At 45.4% G+C, this 17,543-nt stretch overlaps 1 long non-coding RNA gene across 1 annotated transcript; it reads left to right on the top strand.

Annotated features, from left to right (window-relative positions):
- Positions 1-1,079: 1,079 nt before the first annotated feature.
- On the top strand, positions 1,080-5,405 carry LOC128412535 (uncharacterized). The gene is made up of 3 exons (XR_008330100.1): positions 1,080-1,570; positions 3,286-3,423; positions 4,514-5,405. It is a non-coding gene; the product is annotated as an uncharacterized LOC128412535 (long non-coding RNA).
- The last annotated feature ends 12,138 nt before the right edge of the window (positions 5,406-17,543 follow it).

Genomic DNA, 17,543 nt, shown 5'->3' with positions numbered 1-17,543 from the left:
GACATCTGGGTCTTTGTCAGCAAGAAGGTGTTCAACATAGGTTTCCTCTGAGCAGCCAGACACAAACTCATAAAATGCAATTTTTAGCAGTGGTTCCTGCATTGCAGGTGACTGGAGCAGATGATTCTTGGGGTCCCTTCCAACTCTACAGTTCTGTGATTCTATGTAAACAAGTTTTATGGCACCTTAAAAAATAAAAATGAACATATTGTGCCATTAGCTTTCAGGAACTAGAACCCACTTTGCCGGATTCATGAATAGTTATTCTTACTTGTCAGGTGTGTGTGTGTGTGTTGGGTTTGGATTGCTTCAGTAATGATAATCAAAACACTACTAAACCTTAGGTTACGCAAATACAATCCTGGTAACAAGACACACAACGTTACAGGCTGTTTTTGACTATGTAACTTCTATTTCAAACACAATTCAACATATAATATCTCACAATGTGTAATTCCATAGACCAACACATCATGCAAACAGAACATATTCTGAGAAATTAAATATTGGCATATTGGCAATAACCACAATATGGTAAGCATACCATATTGTGGTTATTGCCAATATGCCAATTTAGGAACTGAATGGACTTTATCTCCTGACCATCCATTGGACTTTAATTTCTCAGGATATGTTCTGTTTGCATGATGTGTTGGTCTATGGAATTACACATTGTGAGATATTATATGTTGAATTGTGTTTGAAATAGAAGTTACATAGTCAAAAACAGCCTGTTACGTTGTGTGTGTTGTCAACAATGATAATCAACAACAGTTACAAAGGCCTTTTGGTTTCCCGTAGGTAGCTGGTTGGCCATAGTAGCGGTGCCCGCCCTGTAGAATGCCCTCTCATCAGATGACAAACAGCTAACTGATTTTTAGAAGACATCTGAAGGCAGCCCTGTTCCAGGAAGTTTTTAAATGGCTGATGTTTTATTGCATTTTTAATATTTTGTTGAGAGTTGCGCAGAGTGGCTGGGGAAACCCAGTCAGATGGGTGGCAAATAAATAATAAAATTGTTGTTGTTGTTGTTGTTGTTGTTGTTGTTGTTGTTGTTAATAGATGGGTCTTTGGTCTGATCCAGCAGAGCTCTTTTTAGGTTTTTAACCCACCCTCAAAGCTCTGATTGACCAAGCTTTCGTGCATCTTGGCGACTTCTGATTTCAAAGATCCTCGAGTGAAAGGAACAGCGTGTGGATTGTCATAAGCCATCTGGCAAAGGACTGGCAGATAAACCTCTCAGATCGTTCAGCACAGATACAGATTCTCCATCGTCTAACACCAGAAAGCGGCGTCTTGCGTGCGACTTGGAAGGCGCTGCCCTGCTCTGCCGAAGCAAGGGGATGCACAGAGGCCAAGCTTGAAATCCTGTGCGCCGTTCCGCTTGACAAATGGCGTGCTAAAAATGGAAAGCACAGAACAGAAGGCAACCAGTAGGATAAAAAAAAGAAGAAGACACACACATAGAAAAAGAGACTTTGGTTCTTCAGGAAGGATGGAGAGGGGAGCAACGGAATCCCAACAGCAAAGCCTTCGAAAACCGAGAGCTGAACAGAGGGACCTCGTTAAGGTAAACAAAAATTTCATAAGGGGAGCAGAAAAGATAAACGCTACCTGGGTTATTATTAGCTCACGTCAAATACGGGAGCAGCAGGGATGTGCACTTCAGACACGGTGCAAGAGCTTTGCAGAGTTTAAGTGGAATTCCTTGCACAGAATGCGGTTAATAGATGGAATGTGGCATTGCTGGCAGCAGGAGAAACAATCAAGCTAAACAGCCTGCAGAGCTATTAGAGGGTGAAATACATATTGTGGAATGAGAGACAACAGGCTTGCCCATCCTCATCTGTGTGTTTACTTAGAAGTCAGCGCCACTGAAACCAGCAGGGCTTGATCCCAAAGACGCAGAACGGCAGCCTCAGAGGCAGAAGGAACCAAAATAGGAAATCTGCTGCTGGCAGAATAGTGGCTGTTACATTTATTTATTTGTTTGCGGCTTTCCCCCCCTTCAGAACCCTGAAATGCTCTTGATCTGGCTGTTGAAAGGATGACTGACTATTGTGGGTAGAGAACAAAAAGGCTAACGGAGGACGAATGGAATGCAGAAGCATGAAAAAGGACCCAGCCGGCCAGACCCCTGAAAGACAGTGCATTCCACGCTGCAATGTCTTGTTGCAGGCCCCACTCACTTTGACGATAACAAATGTCAGATTCACGGGTGTGAGTGTTTAATGATGTTGGGCATACAACAACCGCTGTACTCTTTTTGTCTGCCTGAAACATCTGCAATAATGTCCTGAAAGGATTTCTGGGCATTTTGCTGCAAGGAAAACACACTTCACCTCTGCTATTTGGTGGAGTAATATGGTTATTTGCTATTGGTATTTCTTACTATGTTTCTGCTGTTATTCTCAGGGCTTAGAAAATGCAGCCGATTGATTTTTTCCCCACCGTGGTAGGCCAGTCCCGTGATTGTAATAAGGGCCAACTGCTGGAGAAGTATTGGGATGAACCATTGATTAAGTTGACACCGCAATCTATTTTCCTGCGCGTCGCAGGCTGAATTTACAGTCCGTGTACACCCACATTACTGACACATTGTTCTGTGTGAATAATCTTGCTTGGGCGACTTTGCCTGTGCTTGGCTTTTATTAATATTAGAATACCTCTCAGAACTCTTGAACAGAATGAAAGGGGAGGCCGAGGAAATTATACTAAAGCTTGCTTTTTTTTTTTTGTAAGGAACAGGAGGAAGTACAATGGAGAGAAATGACATAGATGTTCAAAATGGCTGCCTGAAAAAGCCGCATTTTCCAAACAGAAAGGCAACAGTCGCAATCCAGGTGGGCAACTTTGATAGGTTGTTCTAAGCAGTCCTTTTACTGGGGGGGGGGACGCAGGGGTATGCATAGCCCTAAACATTTTGTGACTCTAACAGGAGAAGAAACTAAAAAAATGAAATTTTTTAGTTTCTTCTCTAGCATGGTAAATCATTAGTTCCGTTGCTACTCCTGATGGTGGCCTCATTTCTTATCACGGTTTTTCCTGAGTCTCAGACAGAAGTGAATGTTTAATGTGTGAAGCAGGAGTTGGAATCTAGCACGGTGATTGGTCAGTTTTGTTGTTACCACCTCCGATGGCGGCTTCATTTCCTTTCCCAGTGTTTCCTGAGTCTCAGTTGGAAGTGAGCGTTTAATGTGTGAAGTAGTGTGGAATGCATTTAAACACTGTAGCCAACTTAATATTTTTATAAAATAGGTACATCCTCCTTTGTGTTTGTTTAAGCCTTCAGTGTATGGTTTTTGAAAGGACGACATTTGGCGACAGACACCAACAGCAAACAGAGGAATCGGGAAGATGTTAGTGCACACAACCTCATGCCAATGTGGAAGTTACTGTGAGCAGTCAGCTGTGTAATATGAGGTAATGCATGTTCTTTGTACTTTTGTCCATTTACTGTATTTATTTCCCCCAATTTGAACTAAAAAATGGTGATTTTCTTGAGTCAAAATGAGAGTACTCCTATTTATTTTTTTAAAGCAAAAAAAAAAAAAAAGCACTGGTTTTAAGGTACCTACTTATCTCATGACAGTTCTTGCCAGCACCTGCAATTCTGTAAGTATGGCTTTTGGATTTCATTTTGTGTTGATGTTTTACTTACGTTATGACTCATAGCTGTAATATGAATGCTGACAAGCTGAGATGTGGATGTCCAAATCACACAAAATCCTAGCCATGAGGGCTAAACTCTGCTTCCTTAGTTGGAGTCAGTAGTGCTTCTGAGTACCAGTTGCTAAAAGCTACAGGATGCAATCCAATCCTGCTTTTGCGTTTCCCTCAGGTATCTGGTTGGCCACTGTGAGAACAGGATTGTGGCAATCACACAGGGTCCCCGGACGTTTAATGGTCTATTGATCCCTGTGCCACCACTGTGCTCGCTTCCCTGCTGCCACCAACCAGTTACTCTCTGGTAAAACACTGAGTCCAGACAGTTGTTAAAAGTGAACCAAAAAAAACCAAGTTTATTTTACAAACATTAACATGTTTATGGTTTCTCAGATAATATTCCTGTCAGTACCTTAACTTTAGTTTCTTTACCGGCCTATACCTTCCTAATACCTTCTGATGATTATCTCAACTGTTTGACTGACTCCTCTTAACAAATTCTCTCCCTCTCTCACACCAGACTAACCCAACCCACAGACTTCTCTTCTCTGTCTCTGCTAACTCCAGACTGTCTTCTCAACCACCCTAACTCCCTAAAAAACCTCTGTGCTTAAACCTTATACACAGTTAACTCTGCCTCCTTGGGTTCCCATTGGTTAGTCATTTTACAATTAGTTAACCTTTCCCTATGAACCCAGTATGATGCCACACACCTAGGAGGGCAAACGCCACAAGGGTGTTGGCCAGATGGGCTGCTGGCCTGATCCAGAGGGCTCTTCTGGTGTTCTTAAAATGAAATGACAAAAACCCTAAAATGAAAGCTAACACAAATGCATTTTGATTTAAGGTCTTCTTCGGTGGTTTCTGGCAAAGATACTTACAGTATATAATGAGAAGAAAGAAAGAAAGAAAGAAAGAAAGAAAGAAAGAAAGAAAGAGAAACCTGTGACCCTCCAAATGTTGACATTAAACTCCCATCATCCCTGACCATTGGGCCATGCTGGAGTTGTAGTCCAATGGTAGCCAAAGGGCCATTGGTTCCTCACCCCAGAATTGTAGAATGGAGCAGAGAAGGGAACTCAAAACGAGTTTGCCACGAGGCCAAAGTTCTCTCTGTAGGCCTATGCAGAAATCTTCCCTGTTCTTCTATGCCCATGTTCAATTTGGCATGCCCGCCACAGCCGTCTCGACTAAAATAAATGCATAACAGATAAAATGAGAGCCAATAACGAAGGATGACCTCTCCCAGCTGCAGTGGGCTCTCCTTTAAACCCTTGGCGAAGATCATTAGTGTCTTGTCGTAAATGCAAAGCTAAAGGTTATTGTTATTGCCAGAGCTGTCAATCTCCTTTGCAAATAATGAGAGCAACAAGAGCAGCAGCAGCAGCAGCAGCGAACGGCCGCTTGAAACAGTTGGAATCCCTCTGTGCTCTTGCACACTTCCCTTTTTTGGGAAGGAAAAAAGAGCTTTCGGAGCCGTTGCAAATGGCAGTTAAGAATAACAGATCTCCGCAGCCTGTCTGGCTCCAGGGTCATTTAATTCATATACCGGCGCAGGCAGCTTGAAGGGGAATCGAGAACGGAAGCCAGCTATGCGTGGAAATCCTTTATTTTTGATTTGTAATGTCTCAGCATGGAGGATCATGGGAAATCAAGAGAGATTTCTTGTGTTGCTTTTTTTTTATAAAAAAAAGCAACACAAAATTATTTGTGCAAAACTAACTGGTGTGGAGAATAAGGCATACAGTGGTACCTCGGGTTACATACACTTCAGGTTACATACACTTCAGGTTACAGACTCTGCTAACCCAGAAATATTACCTTGAGTTAAGAACTTAGCTTCAGGATGAGAACAGAAATCGTGCAGCGGTGGTGCGGTGGCAGCAGGAGGCCCCATTAGCTAAAGTGGTGCTTCAGGTTAAGAACAGTTTCAGGTTAAGAACGGACCTCCAGAACGAATTAAGTTCTTAACCCGAGTTACTGTACGTAACTAAATACTAAATACAGGTTGCAGTTTGAGAGTGCTCTTTTCAGCCCAGACAGACTGGCCGGGCTGGCCACAGAATGAGATTTGGGCCACATTCACACAAAGCATCTAAAGTGCTGTGATGCCAGTTTAAGCAGTCAGGGCTTCTCTCAAAGGATTCTGGGAACTGCCATTTGTTAAGGGTGCTGAGAGTTGTGAGGGGACCCCAATTCCCTCCCCCCAGCTACAGTTTCCAAAGTGGCTTAACATTCAACCCCTCTTCACAGGAAGTCTGGGAACCATAGCTCTGTTAGAAACACAAGCTTGCCATCCAGGAAGCTAAGTCTGAAGTTACATCATGTGTTTAGATACTCTGCACGAGCTCAAGAGCGCTCTCTCTTTTAGAGCCAGTGTGGTATAATGATCAGAGTGTTGGACTATGACCTGGGAGGCTGGGGTTCAAATCCTCACTCAACCTTGAGCTTACTGCGTAGCCTTGGGCCCGTCATTGCCTCTCAGCCTGACCTCCCTCACAGGGTTGTTGTGAGGATAAAATGGGGAGGGGAGAACCATGTATCCTCACCTTATGCTGCTTGGAGGAAAAGGTGGTATATAAATCTAACAAACAAACAAACAAATTGGTGCAAATTAAACCATATGTACCACCCTAAACCATAGAGCCTAGGGCTTGCTGATCAGAAGGTTGGCGGTTCGAATCCCCACGACGGGGTGAGCTCCCGTTGCTCAGTCCCTGCTCCTGCCCACCTAGCAGTTCGAAAGCACGTCAAAGTGCAAGTAGATAAATAGGTACCGCTCTGGTGGGAAGGTAAACGGCGTTTCCATGTGCTGCTCTGGTTTCGCCAGAAGCGGCTTGGTCATGCTGGCCACATGACCCAGAATCTGTCTGCGGACAAACGCTGGTTCCCTCAGCCTATGGAGCGAGATGAGCGCCGCAACCCCAGAGTCGTCCGCAACTGGACCTAACAGTAAGGGGTACCTTTACTTTTACCACCCTGTCAAACTAATTATTAGTCAGGCTTGTAATCTGTTTTGGATTTACTTTTGTGGGATGTGAAACTTATAGTAGTCAAGAACAACATTCCTACAGTGGACATGTTAGGGAATGTTTTATACCACTTGGGAGAAAATTTCCGGTTTCCTCCTGGGCTGGGACAGACTTCCACTGCATGTGACTTGAAGTGGGAGTGGCCTATTCAGAATAGAGGAGCACACCTCCGTGTGCTTCTTTTTCTTCTCCTCCATTTTTGTCTTCCTTTGTATTAGGAGAAGTGACTCAGTCAGTGCTCAGTCGCAGTCACTTGGGACTAACTCCCTTATGGGATAGTTCATGTAGATATGCACTTTTGTAACCTAAGTCTGCCTTCAGAGATCTAACTGTGAACTGAATGAGTGTAAGTAAACTACTTCTATACTGACTTTAATAAGACTGTTGTGTCTATTCTTTTCAAGAGGGACACGAAGGGATCTTATCAGGAATCTTATATTGAGAGGCTCAGATGAGCCTGCAACAAGCTAACCGCTGTGCGATTAAAAGGGGAATGTTTAAACTCTGCCAAGATACAGAACTTGCTAACACAAGTTAGGAAGAATATCATCAAACAATATATCCTCTCCTGCCTCCCGGAACATTCCCACAACTTTTTTATGATTGGTTTGGTTTATTGTATTTTTGTATTGTGCATCACACCACTTTCTGATTTATTTATTTTTTTAAGAAATGAAAAGTGGTATATAAATATTTTTAAATTTACACTAAAAATGTAGAAGAAGGAAAACCAAAACAGAGCAAAACGGTAAAGGATCCATAAAGGCAGGGAAACCTTTTTGGCCCTAACGTTGGAAAACAGCAGGAAGGAAAGGTACCCATGTCTTGTCTTCTGCTTGTGGTTCGCTGTGCTGGCGTCAGTGGAAGATGCTGCCTGTCTGATAAACCAGGCACTCTCCATCTTCAGGGCCATTTGCCTTGGGAGCCAGGTTCACATGATGCTATCGGCGGATGATTTATGGCCATTGCCTCTCGCCTGACATTTTGGGGGAAAGTTTTCATTGTTCATAACCGGCTTGCAAACAACGGCAGACGTTGCAGGTGCAGCAGAATTTTAAATGCGAGCGCAATTAAATGGGATGTGGGCCGCCAGCCGCCAGCAGGAAGCTTCCCCGTAATAATACAGGAGAGTGGAACTCTCTGCAGTATTGATCTTGTGATGTTTCAGCGAGAGGTTGCTTCAAAGCACAGTTGCTACATAATGGCATATGGTCTCTCTCGCTCTCTCTCCATTGCTGCTGCTTCAATATTTTCTGCATAGCGAAGATGCACTCTGCCAGCACCTCTGTGGCAATAATTGGATGAGATGTATGTTACAAGCAAAAGATGATAAAAAAACAGCTCGCTTGATTGTTGTTTAAGCTCTGCGGATATCTCCCGTCTTGTCCCTTTGATAGATTCCACTCCTTTTTTTAAACAAGCGTACAAAGTGCATCTCTTTAAAACAATTAAGAATCTACGGTAGCAGTGGGGTAAGGGGGAAGAGGGGTGGGTGGGGAATTAATATACATGCGAAGGATGTAAGTAAAAGAAGACAGAAGTTTGTGCAAACAACATTCTTTCGACCTCCAGGGCGAGGTACGTGGCCAAGACTCCCGCTGGTGGAGCAATGCCATCCACGGTTGAGTTGTCTATATAAAAGCACGCGGCTCAAAATATTACAAGTTGCAACACCTTGTGAGATTTATTGGTTGAGAGTCTGGCAAAGCTGATGAGGCAGGGAATATAATGCACACCTAGCCAACATAAATCAGAGCCAGGGACACGAGACACCAGATTCGTCTCTTGTTATACAGCTAATATCTCCAGATTGCTTTTAATCATTTTGTTTTGTGCCCTCCAGAAGCAGGAAGGGAGAAACATCATACGCCACATGCAGCGAGCGTCATCCATCTGTCAGTTTCCACCCCAAGGCGGTGCAGCGGTTCAGCTGATCCCTGTGCATAAGGAGCAACCCTGATGTCTTGGCAGTGCTTCCCATTTACAGATGCTCTGCTCTGAATTCGAATTCTAAAGCAGGGGTTAGGAACTTCTGGTTCGCAGGCCTAATTAGGCCCACTAGGCATTTTGAGCCAAGCAACACCCACCTGCTCTACACCTGACATCACGTATGGGACGAGTTTAGTTGCAGCTGGGCCAAAGAGGGGTTTGCGGGTACCTTTGATCAGCTAATTGACAGCACCTGTAAAGCCCCTGGCAAGGCTGATTTTCCGGGGCTGCAAAGCACAGCACAGGACTCTCAGCAACCACCAAGACTGAGGTGATCATTGCAGTCCAGGGGACTTGGAGGATTCCGCATTCCTGTTCCTGCATTGCAGTTGGGTTGGACTAGATATCTCTTGGGGTCCCTTCCAACTCTACAATTCTATGATTCTATGACCATACCTCAGTGGTAGAGCATGCAGAAGATATCAGGTCCAGTTGCCAGCATCTCCGGGTATAGCTGGGAAAGGCTCCTGCCTATAACCCTGGAGACTGGCTGCCAATCTGTGTAGACAATAGTGAGCTAGATGGACTGAGTTGGTGTCAGGCAGCTTCCTATGTCCCCACGATTGCTGTGCAGTCAGCAGCACAGCCATGTGCTGTCCCAAGTGCTCTCACTCTGTCCATTTCTCACAGCTATTATTACAGGAACATTGTGCAGGTGCGAAGCTATACAAAGCCTCTCACATGTGTGGCAAGCGTTCGCAGGTCTTCAGCCTGGAAGTTGGGACAGTTCTTACACTGTAGCCACCAGAGACTCCTTCCATAGGCGCAGATGAAGTTATCGGTCGTCTGTGTAGCCCTGCGCAGTGTGCTCAAGCCGTGTCTTCATAGGCAGAGATGAGCCAGGAGTCACCAGCCAAAGCTGGTAGTCATGAATGCAGAAATGGAACAGAGCTATGGGTAAAAAACAAAACAGGGAAAGCAACACAGATCGCAAGTAGACAGATTCACCTGCCCTTAGTCTGAGCCAGGGAAGAATTAAGGGGTCATAATATTCTCAAGTCTTCTGTGAGGCAAGCATTACGAACTCCCTGAAACTCATAACACCCCAGCTTGGAAGTAAAGTTCTGTGGTTTTTCTACACATATAGGAGGGACCTCCAGATGTTGATATAATAATAATAATTTATTATTTATACCCCACCAATCTGGCTGAGTTTCCCCAGCCACTCTGGGCAGCTCCCAGTTGAGTGTTAAAAACAATACAGCATTAAATATTAAAAACTTCCCTAAACAAGGCTGTCTTCAGATGTCTTTTAAAGATGGGATAGCTGCTTATTTCCTTAGCATCTGAAGGGAGGGTGTTCCACAGGGCGGGCGCCACTACTGAGAAGGCCCTCTGTCTGGTTCCCTGTAACATCACTTCTCTCAATGAGGGAACCACCAGAAGGCCCTCAGTGCTGGATCTCAGTGTCCAGGCTGAACGATGGTGGTGGAGATGCTCCTTCAGGTATACTGGACCGAGGCCATTTAGGGCTTTAAAGGTCAGCACCAACACTTTGAATTGTGCTTGGAAATGTACTGGGAGCCGATGCAGATCTCTCAGGACTGGTGTTATGTGGTCCTGGTGGCCACTCCCAGTCACCAGTCTAGCTGCTGCATTCTGGATTAATTGCAGTTTCTGGGTCACCTTCAAAGGTAGCCCCACGTAGAGTGCATTGCATGTTACGAAAAAGGAGCAATGCAGAAGCGAGCTCCAGATGGCTGGAATGGTAAACAGGAAGCTGATGTTATTGGATTGTACCGTGGGAACCAGGGACAGTCTGTTCAGTGCTCTGAGCCCCGGATGTTAGCTCAGAGTGTCACATGACCCTGTACTGGAAATACATGGGTGGAGTTATTCTCTCTCTGCAGTTGTGAATCAGAGGGTACAGACGTGTTTTCTCTGTACTGGTGAAAGACAGGAATAAAGACATGTAAATATATTTCTGTCTGTCTCATTCCCCCCCCCCGGTTATGGGAGGGGGAGGACTGGTGTGTCCTTTTCACGTTGAAAAGGATCGCCGATTGGAGACCTCCCTTGATCTTGCCGGGAGTCGCAGACAGGAGGTCACAAGGATTCAAGCCGGGCACCTGGAGGGTGGCCAAATTCCTCAGAGCTAAGCTGGCTCTGCTGGCTTGAAAATCCGACATCTGGTAGCATTTGCCGATGGCTAAAGATCCATGAGAATCTGCATGAGAGGTGAGAGGTCGATGAATCGTTGCCATCCTCTGCACCTAAGGAGATAAAGAAAGCGTCTGCCTGCAGCCAGAAAGCTGAACAGACAGCTGGACACCGAAAGGCAACGGAGCGCCAAAAAGGTATGCTGCATTTCGAGCTAAAGAGAGTGAACAGAAAGGTTTAATTCTCTGTTCACGAGAGAGCTGCGTTTGAAAAAAAACAGCTCTGAAAGAAAGGCTTGCATACCAGGGATTCTTGTGGTTAGATAAGAATTCCCATCTTGAGCAGGTTGCTAGGCAACGTCCGCCAGCACTTGTAAAGTTACTGAATGGCTCAAAAGAGCCTGGGAAGTGTTTTGAATTCTGCGCAGCATGTGCAAGGATTTTGAAAAAAGCCCAAAGGTTTGCCTGCCAGTGAAGCAGTAAACAGCCCAGAAGAGACTTTTGGATTTTACTGGCTTGAAAGTGAAAGCTGGCTTGAGATTGAGAGCACAGACTTGAGTTCAGCATGGATTCCAAGAAGGGGGGAGGGTTGCCCTATCCGCCTCCCCTGACTAATGACAATTATTCATCTTGGTCTATAAAGATGAAGGCCCTGCTGCAGAATCAGAGGATCTTTGACGTGATTGAGAACCCCATCCCTGCAGCACCAACCCGAGGTTGGGAGTCACAGAATCTGTGTGTGTCAGATGACCAATTGGTGCATATTCAGGGTTTGGAATATGCACGGGAAATTTGGGAAACGCTGCGTAGAACACATCAGAGGGATGCTGGTTCTTCAGCGTTGCTGTATTTTGAGAAGCTGACCAATCTGAGGCTTGCGCCTGATGGAGATGTTCAAGCGCACCTGACGGAGATGAAATATTTGCGCCAGCAGATGGTGGAACGCAATTTCCGTCTGCAGGAGGAAGTGTTTTGCTTCATGATGATCAACAGCCTAAATAGGACTTACAAAACCGTTGCCAGTCAGCTTGGTTCCCTCCCGGCTCAGGATTTGACCGCGGAAAGGGTGTCTGCCGTCGTTTTGAATGAACATGACAGACTTGCTGCACTGGAAGAAAAGGACAGGGGGAGGGAGGAACGGAGTTCTAATTCCCCCGCAGATGAAGCTACTGGAGAGAAAGCTCTAGCTTTGAACGCTGTCCGATGTTACAATTGTGGACAGGCTGGGCATCTTCAGCGGAACTGCAAGAAGCCACGTCAGCCAAAAGGAGCGAAGGGCCGCTCAGCAAAGCCTGAGGCGTCAGGCAAAAGTCATACCAAGCCTATGGTGAAACCTGGAAAGGCTTTGATGGCGAAAGGAACCACGCCAGATGTTGGGAACTCGTTTGTTATTGACACTGGAGCGACCGTCCATATGTCCCCACACAGAGAACTCTTTTCAACGTTTAAGAAGCAAAGCTTCGCTGTGAAACAGGCCAACGGTCAGGAGCTGGAAGCGACCGGCGTAGGGACTGTCTATCTTAAGAGTCTGAACTTGACAATAAACAATGTTTACTTGGTTCCTGAATTGAAGTTCAATCTGCTGAGTGTTTCGCAGATTGCAAAGAAAGGACTGAGATTGTCCTACGATGCTGAGAGCTGCAAGATCTACAAAGATGGAGAGTTATTTCTTTCGGCCAGAGAGAAAGATGGACTATATTTGTTGACTTTTGCACAAAGTGATTACATGGAATGTAATTCATCTGTGTCTAACCTAGTTTCTCTTGCAGGTGTGAGCAAGAAGGTGACCGGGGTCAACAGAGCATTTCAGCGGGTGTATGCTGATGTGATTGGTCCTCTAGAACCATCTAGAGGCAATGCAAGATTTTATCTTGTGTGTGTGGATCATTTCTCTAACTATGTCTGGATTTATGTGTTGAGAAAGCCACAGGAAGCCTTGGAGAGGTTTCAGGAGTTTTGTGACAAAGTTAAGAGTATGCATGATGCTAACATTGATTGTCTATTCACAGATGAGAAGCAGATTTTTCTTTTACAGGATTTCCAGCGGTTCCTGCAGAAGAAGGGGATAAGACACAAGATTGCTGTTTCAGCGGAAGCGTGGAACAGGGGTGTCTGTGTACGGGTGAACAGAGAATTGCAAAAGGGGATGGAAGCGCAATTGCTTAGTTCACATCTGCCACATGAGTACTGGGCCGAGTCTCTGATGTCGTATTGTTATACGAAAGTGAGAGAGGTTTCAAAAGAGTTGGGAAGTTCTCCTTTTGAGAAACTGTTCCACAGAAAACCTTCTGTTGCCCATTTCAAGGTTTTTGGGTCTCATGTGAGAACAGAAGCTCCAGGTGGAGTAAAGAATGCCAGAGGCATTTTTGTGGGGTATGAAAAGGGTCTCTACAGAGTAATTTTGTCTGAATCTGGTCAGGTGATTCTCACAAAATTTCTAGAGAGTGCTCCTGAACAGGAGAGAGTGATAGTACACACATTTCCCACTGAGGACGATTCAGATGATGATGGTGATTTTACTGATTACAGTGGTACTGAGAGTGATGACACTGATAGCTCAGAGAGCTCAGTTGTCACAGTCATTGAGAGGAAGTCTCACACAATGGATAGGCCTTCACAACTGAAGGATGAACCACTGTTTACCATTGGAACTGGTTCTCCAAAGAGTCCTGAGACTGGACCAGTGAGCAGAGAGGATCAGCACCTCATACGTAGGTCTGAGAGAGTTACAAAGGGTGAACCACCCAAGAGGTACTGAAAAGAGTTTGCTAATTTAGCTGTTGCATGTGTTGCTGTTGTAAACAACCGAGGACAGGTTGGAGCTGTGTCTAAGTCAGAGACAAAGACACAACAGAGAGTTGCTAGCCAAGGTAATGCAGATGCACTCATTCCTTGGAAACCAGACAACCAGAGAGGTACACTGGGGAAACCAGTGACGGGGAGTTCCAAGGGTGGAACTGAAACAACAGGGGAGTGTTATGTGTATAACAACTGTTTGTTTTCTTCTCTGGATCACGCTTTGCTTGCTGCAACACGCATTGATTCTTTTGGGGGAGGATGTTACGAAAAAGGAGCAATGCAGAAGCGAGCTCCAGATGGCTGGAATGGTAAACAGGAAGCTGATGTTATTGGATTGTACCGTGGGAACCAGGGACAGTCTGTTCAGTGCTCTGAGCCCCGGATGTTAGCTCAGAGTGTCACATGACCCTGTACTGGAAGTACATGGGTGGAGTTATTCTCTCTCTGCAGTTGTGAATCAGAGGGTACAGACGTGTTTTCTCTGTACTGGTGAAAGACAGGAATAAAGACATGTAAATATATTTCTGTCTGTCTCATTCCCCCCCCCCCCCCGGTTATGGGAGGGGGAGGACTGGTGTGTCCTTTTCACGTTGAAAAGGATCGCCGATTGGAGACCTCCCTTGATCTTGCCGGGAGTCGCAGACAGGAGGTCACAAGGATTCAAGCCGGGCACCTGGAGGGTGGCCAAATTCCTCAGAGCTAAGCTGGCTCTGCTGGCTTGAAAATCCGACATCGCAGTAGTCCAAGAAGGAGATAACTAGAGCATGCACTACTCTGGCAAGACAGTCCATGGGGAGGTAGGGTCTCAGCCTGCATACCAGATGCAGCTGGTAGGCAGCTGCCCTGGACACAGAATTAACCTTCACCTCCATGGACAGCTGTGAGTCCAAAATGACTCCCAGGCTGCGCACCTGGTCCTTCAGGGGCACAGTTACCCCATTCAGGGCCAGGGAATAGATAGACTACAGCTCCCAACAATCCTAACTGGTTGGGGCTGGTGGGAGTCCAACTACATTCAGAGGGCCACAGGTTCCTGAGCCCTGGAATATATAAATATATAGGGACACGGGTGGCGCTGTGGTCTAAACCACTGAGCCTCTTGGGCTTGCTGATCGGAAGGTCGGCTGTTTGAGTCCACACGACGGGGTGAGCTCCCGTTGCTCTGTCCCAGCTTCTTCCCTCCTAGCAGTACGAAAGCTTACCAGTGCAAGTAGATAAATAGGTATCACTGTGGCGGGAAGGTAAGTGGTATTTCTGTGCGCTCTGGCACTTGTCATGGTCCTCCGTGCACTGGTAGCGGTTTAGTCTTGCTGGCCACATGACCTGGAAAGCTGTCTGTGGACAAACGCCGGCTCCCTTGGCCTGAAAAGCAAGATGAGCGCCGCAACCCCATAGTCACCTTTGACTGGGCTTCACTGTCCAGGGGTCCTTTCCCTTTTCCCTATATAAATAAATCTTCGCATATATTGGTGCCGCTTTGCAACATGTCTTCTCCAACCTCTGGCAGTGTTGCACCTAAATAATTCCCACGAGAATCAGCATTCCTCCTTGAAAGTATCACCAGCACTTCCAGATTGCAAGCCATTTCATTTTTTGGAATCATTCCTTGGACATATATGATTTCACAGAAATTAGTCAAAGAGACTGCAGTCCTAAGCATATTTACGAGGGAGTAAATCCCATTCAACACATTCAAAGTCCCTGGCAGGTTCTGTTCATGCTTTTCCCCCTTTCAAACCTGCCCCCCTCTCTCTGTCATAGATATACTTGAATCACTGCAAAAGCAATCTCTGGAAGAAAAGAAAACATGACATCAAGCTTGGCCCTCAAACATGCAGGATTACCATTACTATGTCATATTAAACAAATCCTCTTTGAAACACAGAAGTCAAATGACCTATTTCTGCAGGAGGGTTCCAAACTTGTCGTATAACTCATTCAGGTTCCAAAAACAAATTGCCTGTAAGTGGAACAAGATGAACCAGAACTTTCAGAAAGCACCATCTTGAAAGCGGGTTGCACTGAACAGCCTGAGACCGCTACATGGGATCAATTATTGTTCCCATTGTTGTTGTTTGTTGAATTCCTATACCCGCCCTTCCTCCCTAAGGAGCCAAGGATGGCACCATCTTATTGGATTCATCTGCCTATCCATCTGCCATGGATGCTTCAGTTGAGATTCCTGCATTGCAGAGGGTTGGACTAGATGAGCTTCAGGGTGCCTTCCAACTCTGTGATCCAATGATTCTAGCATTATTACACCATCAGTGCTCATGGCGCTTTGCAGAGCACATGAAGACAAGGCCTTTGCCCCCCCCCCCAAGGTTACAATCTGAACTCAAACAAGAGGGAAACTTGGCAGAATGGATTTGTACCATTCCGGCAAGGGGGGTGGGGGTGGAACCCTACTTTTGAATGCTCTCCATGTAACATAATTGCCAGCAAGTAAAAACTAGCACAGTGGGAAGCAGACGGAGCCAGAACTTCCCCCCTGATGTTTTATGGGCTTCCTTTTTCTCACTGTGAGGATTTGGTGAGCTGCAGAGAAGATGGTTGGAGTTTCAGGGCTGCCAATGAAGCGCTTGGCTTGTTGCTTCTGAGGCTACTTTGAGGAGGGGAAGCACATGTAAACAGAGGCCCGCAAGTTCCAGACGTATCATACATTTACCTACATTGCAAATACCATGAATTTTACAAAAATGCATCTTGAAATCCCTTGCATGTTTATGCTTACGAAAAAAGTCTGAAAATCAAGGCTCTGGAACACAGAAAGGGCAATTTCCCATAAAGATCACCATGAATTACCTGAACATGCTGGCAGGTAGCTGGGGTGTGGGGGATTTGATTTAGTTCACATATGAAAGCGAACTTGTTGTTGTTGTTGTTTAGTCATTTAGTCATGTCCGACTCTTCGTGACCCCATGGACCAGAGCACGCCAGGCACTCCTGTCTTCCACTGCCTCCCGCAGTTTGGTCAAACTCATGCTGGTAGCTTCGAGAACACTGTCCAACCATCTCGTCCTCTGTTGTCCCCTTCTCCTTGTGCCCTCCATCTTTCCCAACATCAGGGTCTTTTCTAGGGAGTCTTCTCTTCTCATGAGGTGGCCAAATTATTGGAGCCTCAGCTTCAGGATCTGTCCTTCCAGTGAGCACTCAGGGCTGATTTCCTTCAGAATGGATAGGTTTGATCTTCTTGCAATCCATGGGACTCTCAAGAGTCTCCTCCAGCACCATAATTCAAAAGAAAGCAAACTTACCTAATTTTTACTTTCCCAAACAATTGGAGAACTGTAGCACAGCTGTCCTTCGAAAGACATACTACTCTGGATTTCACAATGCAGTTCTCCAGTCAAGTGTTATGTAGAAGAATGCATGTATTAGGGTAAAGTGTACCTCAAAATGCCTATATTAGGGGAAATAATATACAAAGATGCATTGCATTAAGCAAGATTGCTTTGCAAATACCTGCACGTTGGACAAAATTGCACGCAGCTATGTTTCTATTAGGAGAAAATCACGCCAAAATGTTGGTGAATATTCATGAGGGTTTTTTCTAAATGCAAACTGATGTGGCAAGCTGAGCATCCTTTTCTGGAAAACTTCTTTCGCTCAGCCCTAAATTATTTTAACGGTTAAATACGGAGACAGGAAGCAAAACAAGGCACTGATGCTTCTGGCCATTATGCCCCCTTGTTATCTGAAATAGCAGTTTCAGAGCAGTTAATGAGAAACAAAATAGTGTCATTTACAATATATCCTAGTTGGCTCCTTTTTTTTTCTTCCTTCCTTAAGCGTAATTGCTCGTGCCCTTCATTGCCTCTTCCTTTCTCAAACATGTTTCTGGAAGCAAAAGAAAAAGTCGACATATATTGAGATGCACAACTCTGCCATTGTACAATGAGTTTACAACTTCACTGCGGCAAGTCCAGGGGGCCTGTCTGACTCAACCCTGGCTGAG

The sequence above is a fragment of the Podarcis raffonei genome, chromosome 4 (assembly GCF_027172205.1).
Source record: "Podarcis raffonei isolate rPodRaf1 chromosome 4, rPodRaf1.pri, whole genome shotgun sequence".
NCBI lineage: Eukaryota > Metazoa > Chordata > Lepidosauria > Squamata > Lacertidae > Podarcis > Podarcis raffonei.
Note: the sequence above shows the minus strand (reverse complement) of the source record. Positions and strands in the feature narration are given on the sequence as shown.